Source organism: Gasterosteus aculeatus, chromosome 16, assembly GCF_964276395.1.
Source record: "Gasterosteus aculeatus chromosome 16, fGasAcu3.hap1.1, whole genome shotgun sequence".
Taxonomy (NCBI): Eukaryota; Metazoa; Chordata; class Actinopteri; order Perciformes; family Gasterosteidae; genus Gasterosteus; species Gasterosteus aculeatus.
In genome coordinates, this window is record NC_135704.1 from 5,622,395 (window position 1) to 5,639,036 (window position 16,642).

Below are 16,642 nucleotides of genomic sequence, written 5' to 3' on the forward strand. Positions count from 1 at the left end.
TACCAGTGGGAGTAAAGCCACTGTTCCAGCAAGTATCTACCTATAGGGCTGCACGGGCCCACACAGTTACGATTAGTTGTTTCCTTAAAATAGGAGAAAGTTAAATCTGTTTGCTCGCCTGGGGGCAGTTGACATGTGATACCGCTCTTTAGTTTTGCACTGCACCCAAAACGTTTCAACTTCCTTCAGTGAATCAATCCCCTCTGCTTTTCTGTAACTCACTACTTCCATTTCTTTTTGAGCCTGCGGCACTCATGATTTCCTTGGACGACGTGGAGGGAATTTCGTTGAAGTTACACAATCATCCACTGGCGCTAAAGCATGAACTGGTACAATTTTGTTGTCAAAGTCACTGTGGCCTCACAACATACTAAACAAGAATTTGAATTCTTTATGATGAATTTCCAAGACAACATCCCGATACGATCATGAAGGGATAGACAGCGACAGACTTGGGTGTGAACTGCAACTCGACCGGTCGCTGGGGGCAGACAACTGAGAGGATGAGGTCTGTTCTTTAAGCTACACGCAGGTTCAGCATGTTCATACAGACACACAAGTTGTCCTAATGGAAAATACTTTTGAGTTTTCCTAAAGCTTCAAAGTGTAAATTATATTTGCATAGTTTAAACAAGCATGGTGATATCAAGTTGGAGGTGTGAAACTATGGTTCCTTTTGGCAAATCCATTCAATGGCGTCGGATTGTTTTACATCCTGCATATTCACCAGTGGCCGTACCGACACAGGAAATAGATTCCATTCATTAGACTCCGACATGTACATTCATAACACTTTGGACATACATTTCTTTGTATGTGTACTACATGCAGAGTCACTACGTAGGAGAAAATATGGCCAGATGCACGTGTATAAGTTCCTGCAATCCGGCCACTTCTCTCTTTGAACACTGGATTTAATGAGCAGGCGCTGGGCAGTGGGACGGGAGGCGTGGAGCAGCTCTCCTCTCCTGATTGCAGGCAGCGCTGCTCACCTTAGAGTTAGATGCTGAGGGAGGGATCGACCTGTACGGTCCACCCTTCTCCCGGGGTCTCTGCTCCGTGTGTGTGTGTGTGTGTGTGTGTGTGTGTGTGTGTGTGTGTCACACATGGTTTAATTACATCATCATTAATCCTTTGGAATAACAACCAGTCGACACACAACTGTGAATATTTGAAATTAAAATGAACACAAATTCCAACCGTATAGAGTTAGCAGTTTACAGTTCTGCTTCCATAGTGACCTTACTGACGCCTCTAGGAGATATCTACAGTATGAATTTGCATATTTATGTATAATTCCTAATCGACTTTCATTTTTGAAGTTCATCCTCAAAACAGCAATTATTTGATTACAAAGGGAATTAATCAAGCAGCAATTTCAGTATAATGGATAATATGCACAGCCGAGTAGCGTAATCTATAATAATACATCACGTCCAATATCTTTGCGATTATTAATACAAAATAAAAATCAACAATCTAAAGTGACTATTGAACTGAAATGACGTGGCTTAGAACTATAAATGAGTATGAAATTCTATCAAGTGAAGTACAAGCACCTCACATTTTTTCTTAAGACCTTACTTGACTAAATGTTCAATTCTGTGAGTTCTGGTGTAACAATGAAGCCTAGTTGACCTCCACACACTAGCCTTTTAGGAATATTTTAGTAGACTGGTAAAAAGGAACAAACATTGGAATGCCAGAAAAGAAACCAGCGAGCATGATACGTCTCCTTGAGGTTGATTTTTTCACTTTTGTTAAGTGGTCCTTCACAGGTGTTCTAGCAAACAAAGAAGTTGCCTCCACTAACAATCCAGACTGCAAGAATAGTAGATGCAACATTGATTTTTAAGCTGTAACTGCTAATAACATTATATGCTACGATACGATGTAAAAAGTCTTAAAGCTGCAGCTTAATTTGGGGCACCGGCCAAACATTATCAATGCAGCTACACATTTGTGAAAGTAGAAGCCCCTTATTTAATTCAATGTATTGCCAACAATGCTGCTACTTACATAAGCATAAAATGCATCTGTTTATGTGCTAAAAAGCTGCCTGCTTATACTGTATATGCAAATGTAAAAGCATTCATTCGAAACATTCAAATGTTGAAGCACTGCAGTGAATGGAAAATGTCATGCATTATTACGCAAAATAACACAAATGCCAGAGAAATAAGAAAAAAGGTAGATTCATAAAATGAAGAAAGCCATGATGCAGATAACGATAAACATTAAAATGAGGAAGTGCCTATTCAAAAGAGGTAGAGAGAGAGGGAGAGAAAATGACTTAATGGACAAGGCATGATTCAAAGCACAAATCCACATGTAATTGACTCTAGACACATTCTTTAACCATTCTCCTGATCATATCAGAAGTGCGTATGAAAGATATTCTTTAGGTGCATCTTGTGAGGTCAAAAATCCATCCATGTATTATCTTCAACCGCTTGGAGGGTCGTGCGTGGCTGCAGCTGCAGCTCCAACATCGGGATGAGAGGTGGCGTACGCCTTGAACAGGTCATCGGTCAATCCCAGCGCTGACACACAAAGAGAGACGGCCATTCACGCTCACGTTCCCCGTGTAGCCTCGGGGCTTACAGCAGTGATCTTTAGTTAAGTGGATGTAGTAACGATTGCCCCTCCAGCCAATCATAACCTCACCAAATGTTGTACATTTTGCCCATCATCATCATAGAGCCCTCTAGTAATAGAAAAGACTGGCTATCTGGAGTGCGGGCGTTCCACAGGGAGCAGACGCAGCTCCACTCCTCTTCACACTTTACATTGCAAATGAGCATGAAGCACCGAGCCGCATCACACAGAAAGCTCCCACTATGTCAAATCAAGTCATGGTTTACTTTACTTTGTTGAAGCTGCATTCATTATCTTATCATAATAAGTTAACAGTAAACAAACTGAAAATTGTACCAACTTGTGTGGGCCTACATTTCATCATGACCCGGAGATGTTGGAAGTATACAAATCAATATGCAAAGCTGTTCTTGTGTAGTAGTAGTAGCAGTAGTAACCAAACGGCAGCACTCTTGCCAAATTCCACAGCTGGTATCAGCAGCAGTGGAATCAGGGTACAAGGTTTATTGTACTCTTTGCTCTCAGTCTTGCTTACGACAAGCTAAACTTTATCACTAGCTGTACACAGAGTTATAGGTAAACTTCCACTTTTATGTCTACTTTTATTAGTTTGGTAACATACAAAAGTAGATCGTGAGAGAATGTCAGTGTCAGATTTGAGAGTGTTAGCATGTGGATATTTCCTGATAAAATATTAATATATATCTTAAATAGTACCCGCGACCCTGTGTGCAGGATAAGCGGTTTGACAATGGATGGATGGATGGATCTTAAATAGTATTAAATAGTGAAACATAAATCCAAAGCTATCCCAAATGTCATGGTACCTGACGCAACAAAGACGCCACGAGAGTGGAGGCTTCGCACTGCTTTCCAAAGAGGAGAAATCATTGCATTGAACGTTCTGCTCATTCTCCATGGACCACCTTTCAAAAAAAGCACAGAAGAAATTCCTGCAATTGATTCACAACTAATTTTGCAATTGCTAAATGTTCACTACTTTGGTTTATCAATAGCATTACAGCTTTGTTTTCTTTCTTTGTAGTACACATGGCCCATATAAACAAAGATGCATTCATGCAATTGGTCATTTACATTGAAGAATAGCTGTATTATCATGTGCAGAAACAGGTCCAATGGATGCCCAAAGAGCGGATGAAGTTAATTTGGTTTCTCACTTGGTGTTTGACTCCTGTGCAAACAACTTGATCTTCAGTTGCTGTATCTTTGAATTTCTTTTATGATCTTCTGGAAAAGCCTCATGCTGTACTTGAGGTTGTTTAGAAAGCTCAGATCAATGGCACAAATGAGCACAAAGCATGATGAATGTCATGAGGACCCCATCTGTGTTGTTTCAGGACATCAATGTGTTGATCACAATTCCCACGTCGTCTGGCCTTCCAGACGGATCATGAGAACCCCCCCGACACTGAATGCCATGTCCCTCTCTCCATCCTCAGCAGTGGAGGCCTGAACACACAAACACAGAAAACTAACAGAATATTATTACACGCATTTTATAGGTTGAATTGCAACATTAGTCTGGGTTATGGAATTATATATACATTTGAATTAAACACCACAACATATATTTTCTGATCTGGACCTGTTCTTTGATTTTATTGCTTTCTCCTTTCTCGCTGTTGACTCTGTATTGTGTAACCCTTATTATGATTTGTCAAGCTTTTTGATAAGGGAACAAATACAGAACCGAGTCATTTGCTCAAGTGCAGTGTGAAAATGAGACCAAGTGAGTGCAGCATTGACACTACGTTTGCGGTCTAGACACTTGGTAAGACACCTATCCATAATTAGGGATGGTGGTGTACCATAGCAATGTCTCATAATACCTAGAGTGCCATGGGAGAAATAAGTGTGGGTAACACTTTGTTGCCACGTGGGATATTATAAAATATATTGTGAAAACCTACCAGATACTTTTTGAAAAGAGTCTGGATCTTCACAGATGAGGTTGATAATACTTTTCAGAATGACATCATTAACACCGGTGGGGGGGCAGACTAAAACAAGGGAGACAACTCAAGAAAGAATTTAGCTCAATGTGGGTGTGGCGGTGGTCCAGGCAGGAGAGCCTGTTGTCTGAAGACCGAGGGTTCACCTCTGTCCAAGCAACCCTGAAGAGGACACCGAACCCCTAAATGCAGCCCTTCAACAATTAACAGCTGGTGTTTTTGTTAATGAAAAAGAAACACTTCATAGCTCTTTAAAGAAAACTGGATAACATCTGAAAATAAATTGTCAATTAACAATTCAACACGTGTTTAAAAATGCAAATGTGGACAAGATGTTGTTACAATGATCCAGTGGCAGGCCGTGCATTTTCTACCTTTGCTTTCTGTGCCGTCGTACTACAGTTGAATAACCGGATAACCTCATTATGATACAACAACACCTCATATTCACATAACACTGTAACATCTAGATTGAAATAAATACAAATACAGTAACTGCAGATACATGTTTACAGCATGACGGGGTGCCGCGTAATTAACGGACTAAGAAGCTGAGTTATGCTGATTAAACTGCAAAAGATGTGCCCAGGCTTAATTAACATTAAATATTTGTCAGTTAAGAAAACGTGGCTAAACTCTCTTCAACTCTCCGCAGCTTCAACTGCTCGCCTTTTTTTTGGGAGCATATGGTTCGGCACCTAAGTTGTATTAATGACAGGGTGTCGGCTCTGCTCTGTAATGCTAACCATGTCGGCTACTTCTTAGCTTGCCAGCAGGCCTGCCAATTTGAAACAATATTAGCCAGCTAAATGATCACAGCTGTTGCACGTAGTATGGTCATTATTACAGAATGGAAGCCTTAATCGACAGCGAAATACATTCCAAGCTATTATAAAAACAAATAAAGTTACTTACCAAAGAATGGAATTTGGCCCACGGTTTGTTTGAGTCGCTTTCTCCTTTTTGCAGCCGCTGGCCGTCACGAGAAAAGGGCTATAATGAGAATAATGAGGGCGTAATCTGGGACGTGCGCAAAGGGTAAGGGTCCCCAAATTAAACTAATTTATCAAGTTGATATACACCCCATCTAACTTAAATCAATCTAATACCTCAACGTTTGTTTCTAAAATTGCGTCAAAGTCGAACATTGTTAAACTGTGTCACCTTTAAGAAGGGCGTCAACCATTTTCAGGATCCTGAAAGACAAGTTTAAGCATAACCTGTAACCCTCATCATGATACATGCCAATGACAAAAGCCTCTGCTGCAACTCTGCATTAAGGAGGGGAGCACTTGCAAGTAGTAAGCTACTAAGACATACAGTACATGCCACTAAAACATACAGTATATGCCACTAAGACATACAGTTCATGCCACTAAGACATAGCGTACCATATTTTCCGCACTATAAGGCGCACTTAAAAGTCTTTAATTTTCTCAAAAAACGACAGTGCCTTATAATCCGGAGGGCCTTATATATATGGATCAATTGGTTAATCGGTTGATCCATACTGGTTGTACACGGCGCGCAAGGCGCTCTGCCAAACATGCCAAAGCTCGGTCTACGACGGCGAGACAGAAAAATAGGTAATTCATTGAAGGTGCGCCTTATAATCCGGTGCGCTTTATATTGCGGAAAATACGGTACATAGCACTAAGACATACAGTACATGCTAGTAAGACATACAGTACATGCCACTAAGACATACAGTACATGCCACTAAGACATACAGTACATTAGACATACAGTACATGCCACTAAGACATACAGTACATGCTAGTAAGACATACAGTACATGCCACTTAGACATACAGTACATGCTAGTAAGACATACAGTACATGCCACTTAGACATACAGTACATGCTAGTAAGACATACAGTACATACCACTAAGACATACAGTACATGCCACTTAGACATACAGTACATGCTAGTAGGACATACAGTACATACCACTAAGACATACAGTACATGCCACTAAGACATACAGTACATGCTAGTAGGACATACAGTACATGCCACTAAGACATAGTACATGCCACTTAGACATACAGTACATGCTAGTAAGACATACAGTACATACCACTAAGACATACAGTACATGCCACTAAGACATACAGTACATGCTAGTAGGACATACAGTACATGCCACTAAGACATACAGTACATGCCACTTAGACATACAGTACATGCTAGTAAGACATACAGTACATACCACTAAGACATACAGTACATGCCACTTAGACATACAGTACATGCTAGTAAGACATACAGTACATACCACTAAGACATACAGTACATGCCACTAAGACATACAGTACATGCTAGTAGGACATACAGTACATGCCACTAAGACATACAGTACATGCCACTTAGACATACAGTACATGCTAGTAAGACATACAGTACATGCCACTTAGACATACAGTACATGCTAGTAAGACATACAGTACATGCCACTAAGACATACAGTACATGCCACTAAGACATACAGTACATGCCACTTAGACATACAGTACATGCTAGTAAGACATACAGTACATGCCACTAAGACATACAGTACATGCCACTAAGACATACAGTACATGCCACTAAGACATACAGTACATGCTAGTAGGACATACAGTACATACCACTAAGACATACAGTACATGCCACTAAGACATACAGTACATGCCACTGAGACATTCAGTACATGTCACTAAGAAATACAGCACATGCTAATAAGACATACAGTACATGCCACTGAGACTTACAGTACATGTCACTAAGAAATACAGCACATGCTAATAAGACATACAGTACATGCTAATAGCAGCTGCAGCAGCTTAGCACAAGAGCAGACACCATTTATCCATTTCTTTTCTCTTATACCTTTTGGATACGTTGCACTGCTCCCACTGCAGCAACAAGCACTCACTGTCCAGCATATCTAGGAGACACTTGACGGACTTGCCCTTTTATGGTAGCGTCTTTGCAGTAAGATTTGACAATCAGTGTTCAGAAATGGTAAAGGACTGAATACTAATGGAAAAAAATCAAGGTCCTCCGATTGCACATTGTTACTGCAGTACTGTTTTACAGTCCTTACGTTTGTCGCAAGCTTGATAAAACTTCAGAGGGGATTAAAATAACAGACGTCTTGCAGATTACATTATGGTATGATGTTTGTGCTTTTATCAACAACTTGTAATGAAGAGCACTCTGCTCTTGTTAAAAAAGAGTAGGCGATGACATGCGATCGAGAGGCTTTTCTTCATTAATTACGCATTTCTTTAGAACCGTGAGGGATGTTTTCTACGTCTATACTTTATTAATTTACTTTGTTATGTAGCTATTCTCATCAGTTTGTGTGATTGCAGAGATTGCTGTCTTCAAGTTGAAATTTAAAATAACACATTAAAACCACAACAGAACATACTAATTGCAACAGTTTGTGTAAAAAATATTTATTTTGTGTGCTTGAGTTGGCAGTATAATCATTTATGCTTCCCTTGTAAGGGTGTAGGACATAAGGTCACACTAATTATTTTAACAGTGGTAAATTAAATACAGAAAAGTGTTTTCTGGCTTGTGACAGCATATACAAAATCACCAATAATGGCATCCTGCATGGTTCCAAATACAGCAGCTGAAGCAGAGCAATGGCTCACAACTCACAAATTTCTTTATATATTGTCTTGTAGATTGATTACTGCCCAGATGATGACTCTGACCACGTCTAGTCACTGTCACTTTGAACTTTTTGTATGTGTATTTGCTTATCTGCCAAGATAACCTTGTCAGTGCTCGACAGCCCTGAAACCAAATCCAGAAAGGTCACCGAGGACAGGAGTGAACAAAAATCAATATGACTGGCTGTGATCACAGAGGACATTGAGTTTTGTCACTTTGAAAAGAACTTTTCATGGTATATTGTGGGTATCAGAGAATGTCATGTGAGGATACGTGTGTGTTACTTCAATAAAAATAGATTTAAAAAAGATAAAGAAAAATGATATTTTCATATTTTAGTATATTTTCCAAATATATTGGAAGAGACTCACAATGACAGTAGAATATGTAGATGTGGGCCCAGCGGCTACATAAAGACGTAAATGCTTTGCAGTATCACCTTCACTGCAGCTCTAATAAGGTTTGTAGGGCACTCAAGTTTGAGTGACAGTAGGCACTTATGAGAAATTAGTGCAATAGCCACTGGCAAAGGAAAGAACTATATTGAGACGATGTTATCTAGGCTAGAATGCACAGACAGGGAGAAGGAATCTGTCAAGCTTGTATCTTCATTTTCTGGGTTGATCTGTTTTTTGGCACAGCTGAACCGAACTCATTTCTCACCCTGATGGACGCGCTAGGAGAGACAGACCTCCGTCCCCTGGAGGCTTCGACACAATGCAGGGCAGGTGTGTTTTGCTCTCTTTGTTGCAGGGCCATATTGAACATCCCTTGTGTACAGCACGATCACTCAGCCCCGTCTCACTCCAGGGGCGGCGAATCGGACACTTGTGCGGTGGCCTGCAGCGGTTCAATACAGACCAAACCCTCCTTATTAGACGCTCAGACGTCCAACAGCCAGAAAGTATTTAAGGTTGGGCAGGAGAGGTGGTGGATGAGTCAAATAAACCATCGTATCCTCTTACAATGGTTCGTAAACAAAAAAAAGATACATTACTTATTCATGCTTTTTCCAAGTCCAGTAACACGTGTCACATGTTACATGCATATACTTTAATTAACTCCAGTCTTCACAAGAGACCACTTACTTAGATCCAGGCAATACATCTTCTTATTTTTAGGATAAGATCAGCTTTTAGGTCAAAGTTGTGTATGACAAATACATCAACGTTGACTTCTTGTTTCACACGAGGAACGAACAGCGGTCTCCCTGGTGAAGATATGTTTTTCCTGGACAAATCAGAATGTATTTTGTCGTCCTTTGTGAAAGTTGAAGGACTTTCATCTGACGTCATGAGGCTATAGGCTAAGTTTAGTTTCATCCGTATGCATGTGTGAATCACAAACAAATATCTTCAATCGAATACAGCCTCAACGAGATTGAACCAGACAGTCGTACCAATCCAAGAGAGAGACTTTTTAATATTGTATTGTTTATATTTACACTTAATTCGGCCCTTTTGTCCACACGTCATCAAAAAGTTCAGCTCAGGGATTAAGTGAGAAGCCACCGGAATCTCCATACCTTCGCAAACCACACCCACTAAATGATTTCCTGTTCCCTGTTTTCTCCACTCTTGCGCCACATTGAAAGGCCTGCAAAGAAAAACAACTTTAAAGAGATTTGTAATGCTTTTACTATTCGGTTTCTTCACAATGGAGTAAGAAAAAGAACATGCCAATAGTAGAGGTTCCCAGGCCTCTGAGCAAATGATTCAATGTCAACACATTCAGCGTGCAGAGGTTTGCGTCAGGGACGTACCGAGCATAATAATTCCTTCAACAATATCCAAGTCCTCCTGGGACTCGAGTAACTCAAAGGAGAACCATTACACTAAATAAAGCACCTTGGGACCAAGTGTGTTTACCTGTACCAGTAATATGAATTTTTAAAATATAATTTGCATAAAATGTCATGTTTTGCCAACATAGAATTTTATTTTTGAGTCATACTGAGGAGGGGAAACACCTGTGCACCACCACATCACTCTTTACACAACACTTTCTCTTCAGGTCCATGCCGTAAGTGTAGAATACAACACGAGATACCTTTGGCAGTGCAAGGATGAACCCCAGGCATTCAGGGAGTCACATCACCTGAGCAGCGTGTAGCATGCCAGGGCATTATGTTTTTGGTGTCAGGTGACTACCCACTGGGTATCCACGACCTCCACTGTATACTATTCAGCACCGGAAGCCCTTTGCCACAGCGTCAAATTGAAAGATACGGAAACTACTAATTGTACTGTTTTCTTAGGCCTGTTCAATTTTATATTCAATAAAACATTTTATTCATAAATTCATTAGTTATTCATATTTCATCAACCTTGACAATATGAAGTGTTCATTCCGAACGTGGGAGCTGCATAATAATAATAATAAGTGCATAATAAAAGGACTTACTAACCCCAACAAGGAATTGTTCCCACTTTAAAAGGCTTCTCAGGATGACACCAATTTTTATTGAACCTCATCCATTTCCAAAAATATTCACACCAACAGGCATACTTCTAGAGACCACTTATCTCCGCACTTTGGGCCAATTCAAGGACAGGAAAAACTGGATAATGACCTTTCCACTTGGTGCTTTAGCCGAGGCCTGAATTGCAACTATAATAGGTCTGAATCTGAATTATATAGTGATAAGTAAAAGCTTCACAATCTTTCTTCAACCCTCTTGGCCATCTAAAACTATTCAGGTAATGCTTTTGTTAAAGTCAGCTGTTCTGCCACATTTTTTATGACAATTAAAGAAATCTAATTGTGGCCCCAGAGGGCCAGAGGGGCTCCATCATACTTTCAGGCTCCTTAAAGTAATTAATGTTGCAGTTGGCTCAGTAACTAAAATCCTTCTTAGATCTTCTCATCTGCTAGGGAGGGATCCTGCAGACCTTAGGGCCTCCTGCAGCAATGAAGCAGCCACAGACTGTTGTTCATGTCATTAGCTTGAGCAGCCCACTCGGCTAATTGGTAAGGCAGAGTTCATTTGGCTTCCTAGCTGTTTTTGCCTGCTACTGGGGATAGGAGGAGTGAGTAATTATAAACTTGAGTTAAATGTAGTTTTCACAAATGGCTCAGGGGGCACTGATGGCCCACGTTGTGAAAGCATGCTGGCTTAATGTGCAGTGAAGCTGACGTTAAACCAAATGGTTCTAAAAGATGTCAAAACAATGACAATGTGGTTATAATTGCATGGTTAAGGGTTAAGAATAAACTGGTAAGAAAGTAGGAAACGCTTATCCTAATGTGAGATATACATCCTTTTCCTAACGCTGTAAATCCCATTTAAAACAACATAAACACGTTAATCTATGCGACTAATGTGGCCGAGATTAATGTAACAAAATATTTTAGATTTAGATTCTTTTAAAACAATTTTTTCCCCCACAAATGTAAATTTCTTCAGAATCAGAATCAGAATTTTATTTATGTTCTTTAAATACACATTAACATGAATCCAACATATTGAAGTGAAAGGATAAATTGATGGCGAAGACGTTATCTGCCAGTCCGCAACACACACATTCAGCTTCCCTCAGCAGCTCTTAAGCTGGGCACCAGTTCACTCACAGCTCCTTTCATGCGAATACGACAGCGCAGGCACCAGCCAATCAGATCGCGTTTATGCTCACGTCTAAAGAGCGTGAAGCTCAAAAATAAAAGATGGCGGACCAAACTCCGTAGAATAGGGGGTCCCTGCTCCACCTCGCCATCAGTTTGGGGGACCTTGGCTTGAAAAACGTTGAAGACCTCTGGATTAAATAGTTGGCTGCCCAATTGAACTTGAGCTAAACATGCAGATGAGGAAAAGGCAGACAAGTCACATTCATTTTGGATGTGAAATGAAAATAATATAAAAAGGTAGGGCTGTCAACATAAACAAGTAAATTTATGCGATCAATGTGGCAGAGATTAATGCAACAAAATATTTTAACGTAGTCAACGTACGTTTGTTGACTTCCGGTTTACTTCCGGCACCGGAAGTTGACCGCAGAAACAAAATGGCCGCTAGTTGCAGTCGGTTACACCAAAATGAAGAGAGCTTTTTGCATTGGAAGTAAAACAGAAGCGCGACATACAGTTTAGAACTGTGCAGAGGAACACCTCCACATGTCAAACAGAAGGAGGCAAACAGACCACTTAAAGCACTGCTATGCTAAGCTAGCTGCTATGCTACCTCCAACATCTAACGTTACCATGCGCGGCACGCGGTCGGTCTGCAGAGGACCACCACTGTGTCCCTAAGAGACCGTGGTTTGAAAACGTTCTGGCTAAATGTCAAGAGATTGCTGGCACTTCAAATAGAGCTGTTAAATTATGGAGCGTTGAGAGCAAAGTGTACGAGGACAGCAGGAGGAGTCGCTAGTTCAACATGTTCCACTCGTTGGAATTCTGCCTCCAAGATGATCAAATGTGTGTTTTGTGTTTAAAATGACTGACAATTAAAACCGTGTTTAAAATACACGCTTTCTGAACTTTTAAGATTTAGTCTATAGAAGAAAAACATACATTCATTAAAAACATTCATTAATGGAAATTAATCAAGATGAATGAATTTCAAATTATTATTTTTTTTAATCTATTGACTGCCCTATTAACAGCGTTAAAAGTACTAAGCATTTGTCTGGCTCTCCCTTCTCTGATAACTGCATCAACAGCAAAATATTTACATATATGGAAAAAGAGGATTTCTCTTCAGATTCTATTGTTCTCTAACGGACAACCGACCACCTACCAGGGCCAATATTCCCTGTCTGTTAAACTTTAGGAAGGTATACTGCGTCTGAAGAAGCCCTCTGGTCCCTGCAGTGTTTGTGTAGGTAGAGGTGAAGATGGTATTTTTGCACATTCAGTATCCGAGCATGTCAGTGGCTCCAAAAAATCAAGATGCTAATCAGTGGGAAGAAATTTGACACGCGATCATCTCTCGGGAAGAAGCTGAACCCTTTGAGGCTACAGCTCTGCTGGAGAGTGGAGGTGGTTATGCCCCTGCAGCCTTTCCACAGTAATCTCACAAATGCCATGGATTGCACTATTACAACCTTTTGAGGAACTGATCAAAGGAATCAGCTCTAACAGGGCCAGTAAACTAGAAACGAAACATTTTATTCCAACCGCAGTTTAATGTTTACCTCTTGCTCATCACGGCCATCTCCTCATCCCATTTCCAGACAAATCTCCTTCCACCAATCCAGCCCCTTACAAGAAGGTCATTGAAGACTTTTGGACTTCCGTCTGTGTAGATGACCGATTGCCTTCTTTGCGACTTTCTCTCTCTACTCCAGGATGCTTTCCACTGGAAAGCAGAGAGCAAAATGATGTGTTTTCTTAAAAAATAACCAACATATATAATCATATTGTCGAACAGTCTCACAGTTTTAAATATGGCAAAGGCTGAGTCTGTAGTTAGCACCCAAATGTGCAAATTGCACCAAAAACCCCAAAATGATGCATTAACAGGCATGTAGTATTTCAGTCTATATCAATGGGACATATTTATTGGACTCATTAGATCCTTTTTTTTAATGAAAAATATTAAGTAAATAAGCTGTCAAACATTTCGGACACTAGCATTTAAAATGTACTTAATCCCAACACTGGCATTTGGGAGTCCCAGATATACGGGTTGCACTTTTCTTTCTTTAAACGCTATAATGGATTTCAGAATCATGTTTTTGAGGGAAAGGATTTTCATTATCTCCACTAGGGGGATCATGCAATCAATCACGTGGAGGCCTTTGTTTGTGCGCGTCTCCATGGGTGAGTGTGCGCCTCTCCGTTCTACCACGGCGGACCTCGCATTCAGCTGCAGCAAACTACATAATGCTTTGTGGTCAGACAGCTTGGTGGCGTAGATCTGCACCTTTCTAGTTATTTCCATTATTAAATCTATCTGCTTTGCTCCAACAGTACCTCCTCTAGCATATCTTCTAGATTTATGTTAGTTTGCAAAAGATTTATGTTAGTTTTTTCAAAAGAAGTACTCAGAAAAGAACATTTTATTTCCCGCTCAGGACTAATATAATGAGCTGTCGCTGCTCTCTGTACCTCTCCAGCTTGTGCTTTCTACATTAGGACAGGCACCTTCAAAGATTCTGCACGCACTAAAGCACTTTGAAGATATTAAACTTTGTGTTCTCTCCAGCAAAGCAAGTTTGCACACATCTGCAGGGGGCGCAAAGAAAGCTGGCAACATTGAAGGCGACCCAAAAACTACAGAGGCAAGTTGGATCACTAGACCTCTAAGCATTTGAGAAAGCAGACCAACCACAAGACGTAGTGAGCAGTGTTTTTTTAGGATAACATCAAAAGACACAACCACCCCCACACACATCCATCACACACACTCCAACTCGTGTCCGTGTCTTTGTCCACTGAATCCAGAAGTGTAACCTATCTGCAGTGCACAGGCCTGCTTGTAATTAAACACCTCAATGAGCAGATTATGAGTTTCCCCATTTGGAAATTTCATTACCATTTCCATAATTGGATTCAAAATTTAATTAGTACTCTTGGGCTAAACAGCATGTGATCCGAGGGTGAATGCAGATGCTGTCAGAGGTCTACAATACTGGTTCAACTCGGCCTGCTTTTCTGACACCTTGGCAAGGAGCATACTGACCATTGCAGTAAAGGTTCATTACTTGCAAACATTTTAAAATAAAAAATAAAATGTCTCAGGATAAAGTGTTAAATGACTTGCCCTTTTTATTATCCTATAATCATGCACTGTAATTTACCTCAATTTAACCCTGTTTTACCCAAGGGGCGCCCTAAAGGACTTGTGTACTTATCACAAACGTCTGTCACTTTTTAAATCACATTAGGGCTGAATTTCACAAGCAAACGTCATTCGAGCGTCATTTAGGCTCTACCCGTTTTGGCTTAGGTGGCTTAGGAAGCTATAGAATCTGACGATTCAAAAAAGTGTTTGAAAGGGACAGATTGGCCAACGAGAGCCAGTGTTAGACCAAGAATCTAAATTCTGACTGCTGTCGTATGTTCGCTGTGCGGCCTGCATAAGAGCCTGTCCTAGAGTAGTAATCCTTGCTGGGTTTTTTAGCATGGTATCTCCATGTTTTATTGGACAGGGCAGTTGGTGTTGATTATATTTCAGGAAAATTTCAAAAGTTTCAAAAAAACAGAAACTTTTGAGATTTTTCCTGAAATATAATCATCACCAAGGGTTAAATTGATTTATTTCTTCACCAGTACTGATTTTTACACGTAAGAACACTCACTCCTTTTTATGTCCAGATAGACAAACTAGTTTTAGAGTTATTATTAATCCTACTTTTTTTTCTATTGGTGTGCCTTTTTGGGAGCAGCAGGCAAAAAACAATCCTCAGGCAGGAAGATGTTGACAACATTTAGCTGATATAACAATGTGCGTAACTGAAAAAGTTACCTAAATAAATTGGAATAACTGAACCCAACACAAACATTGCATAACGCAAGTATTAAACATCCAAAGTATAGCAAATGCATAATCTAATATTGTTATGGGACCAGATGTCAAGGAATGTCACATCCTAAAACCAAATTTTTCAAAGTATGTTGCATTTCTTTCAAACAAACTTAATAGCAATAATTTTCTACAGAGGATCACAAAACTTTACAGTTATTAGCTTTAATGGACTACGGGCCCAGAATAATTTCCTTGTAGTGTTCTTTGTTAAAGAATTAGATTAAAATGTAATCATTTCCAAGGACTTACCCCGTCAGCATTCCAAAGAGCTTGTAATGAATATTTTCAAAATCAAGCGTGGCTGTTGTATTTCTGGCTCAGGGGTCACACTAAGAAAAGTTGAACCAAGTGTGTAGTTCCGTTATCTCTGACTGCAGAGCAGTTTAAAATCAATATGATTTAAAAGTGAGTGATCACATGACCAACACGATTGGTTGCAGATTCCCGAAACAGATACCAAAGAGTACCAGCGAGTGAGCACACGGACAGATGTGCCGTGAAAGTCATTGCTCCCAGTCACAAAACCCCCTAAAACACAATAACGTGTTGTTTATTCTTCTCTAACTGTACACACAAAATCTGATGATTTAATGTCTTGACTTGTTACATTTGATAGCGTAAACAACAACATACAACTGGTGGTTTATTTATAGGTGTTTTTATAAATACTGACATTTTGATATTATTTGTATACTTATAAAGAGAAACACAGATGTACAAGTTGACATAACAGCAGCAGAAAAGGCATCAATCAATAATTGTTTTGATTTTCAAATAAATCTGCAATATGAGACGATTCCTTTATCATATTGATTTGTTTTTCTTAATCAAATATATCAACAACCCGCATCATCAAACGCTTACTTGTTATATTGATTCTCTCCTTTTTATTCACAAGCACAGCTTCCCACCCACTTTTAGCTTCCTG

General features: G+C 39.9%; 1 long non-coding RNA gene across 2 annotated transcripts; it reads right to left on the reverse strand.

Annotated features, from left to right (window-relative positions):
• Positions 1–1,959: 1,959 nt before the first annotated feature.
• On the reverse strand, positions 1,960–16,086 carry LOC144388823 (uncharacterized). 2 transcript variants are annotated; one of them, XR_013453094.1, is made up of 4 exons: positions 15,964–16,086; positions 13,379–13,542; positions 5,487–5,564; positions 1,960–4,090 (listed from the first exon to the last, which is right to left on the reverse strand). It is a non-coding gene; the product is annotated as an uncharacterized LOC144388823 (long non-coding RNA). The 2 variants fall into 2 exon arrangements; XR_013453093.1 differs by lacking the exons at positions 13,379–13,542; positions 15,964–16,086 and having other exon boundaries at positions 5,487–5,938.
• Positions 16,087–16,642: the final 556 nt, after the last annotated feature.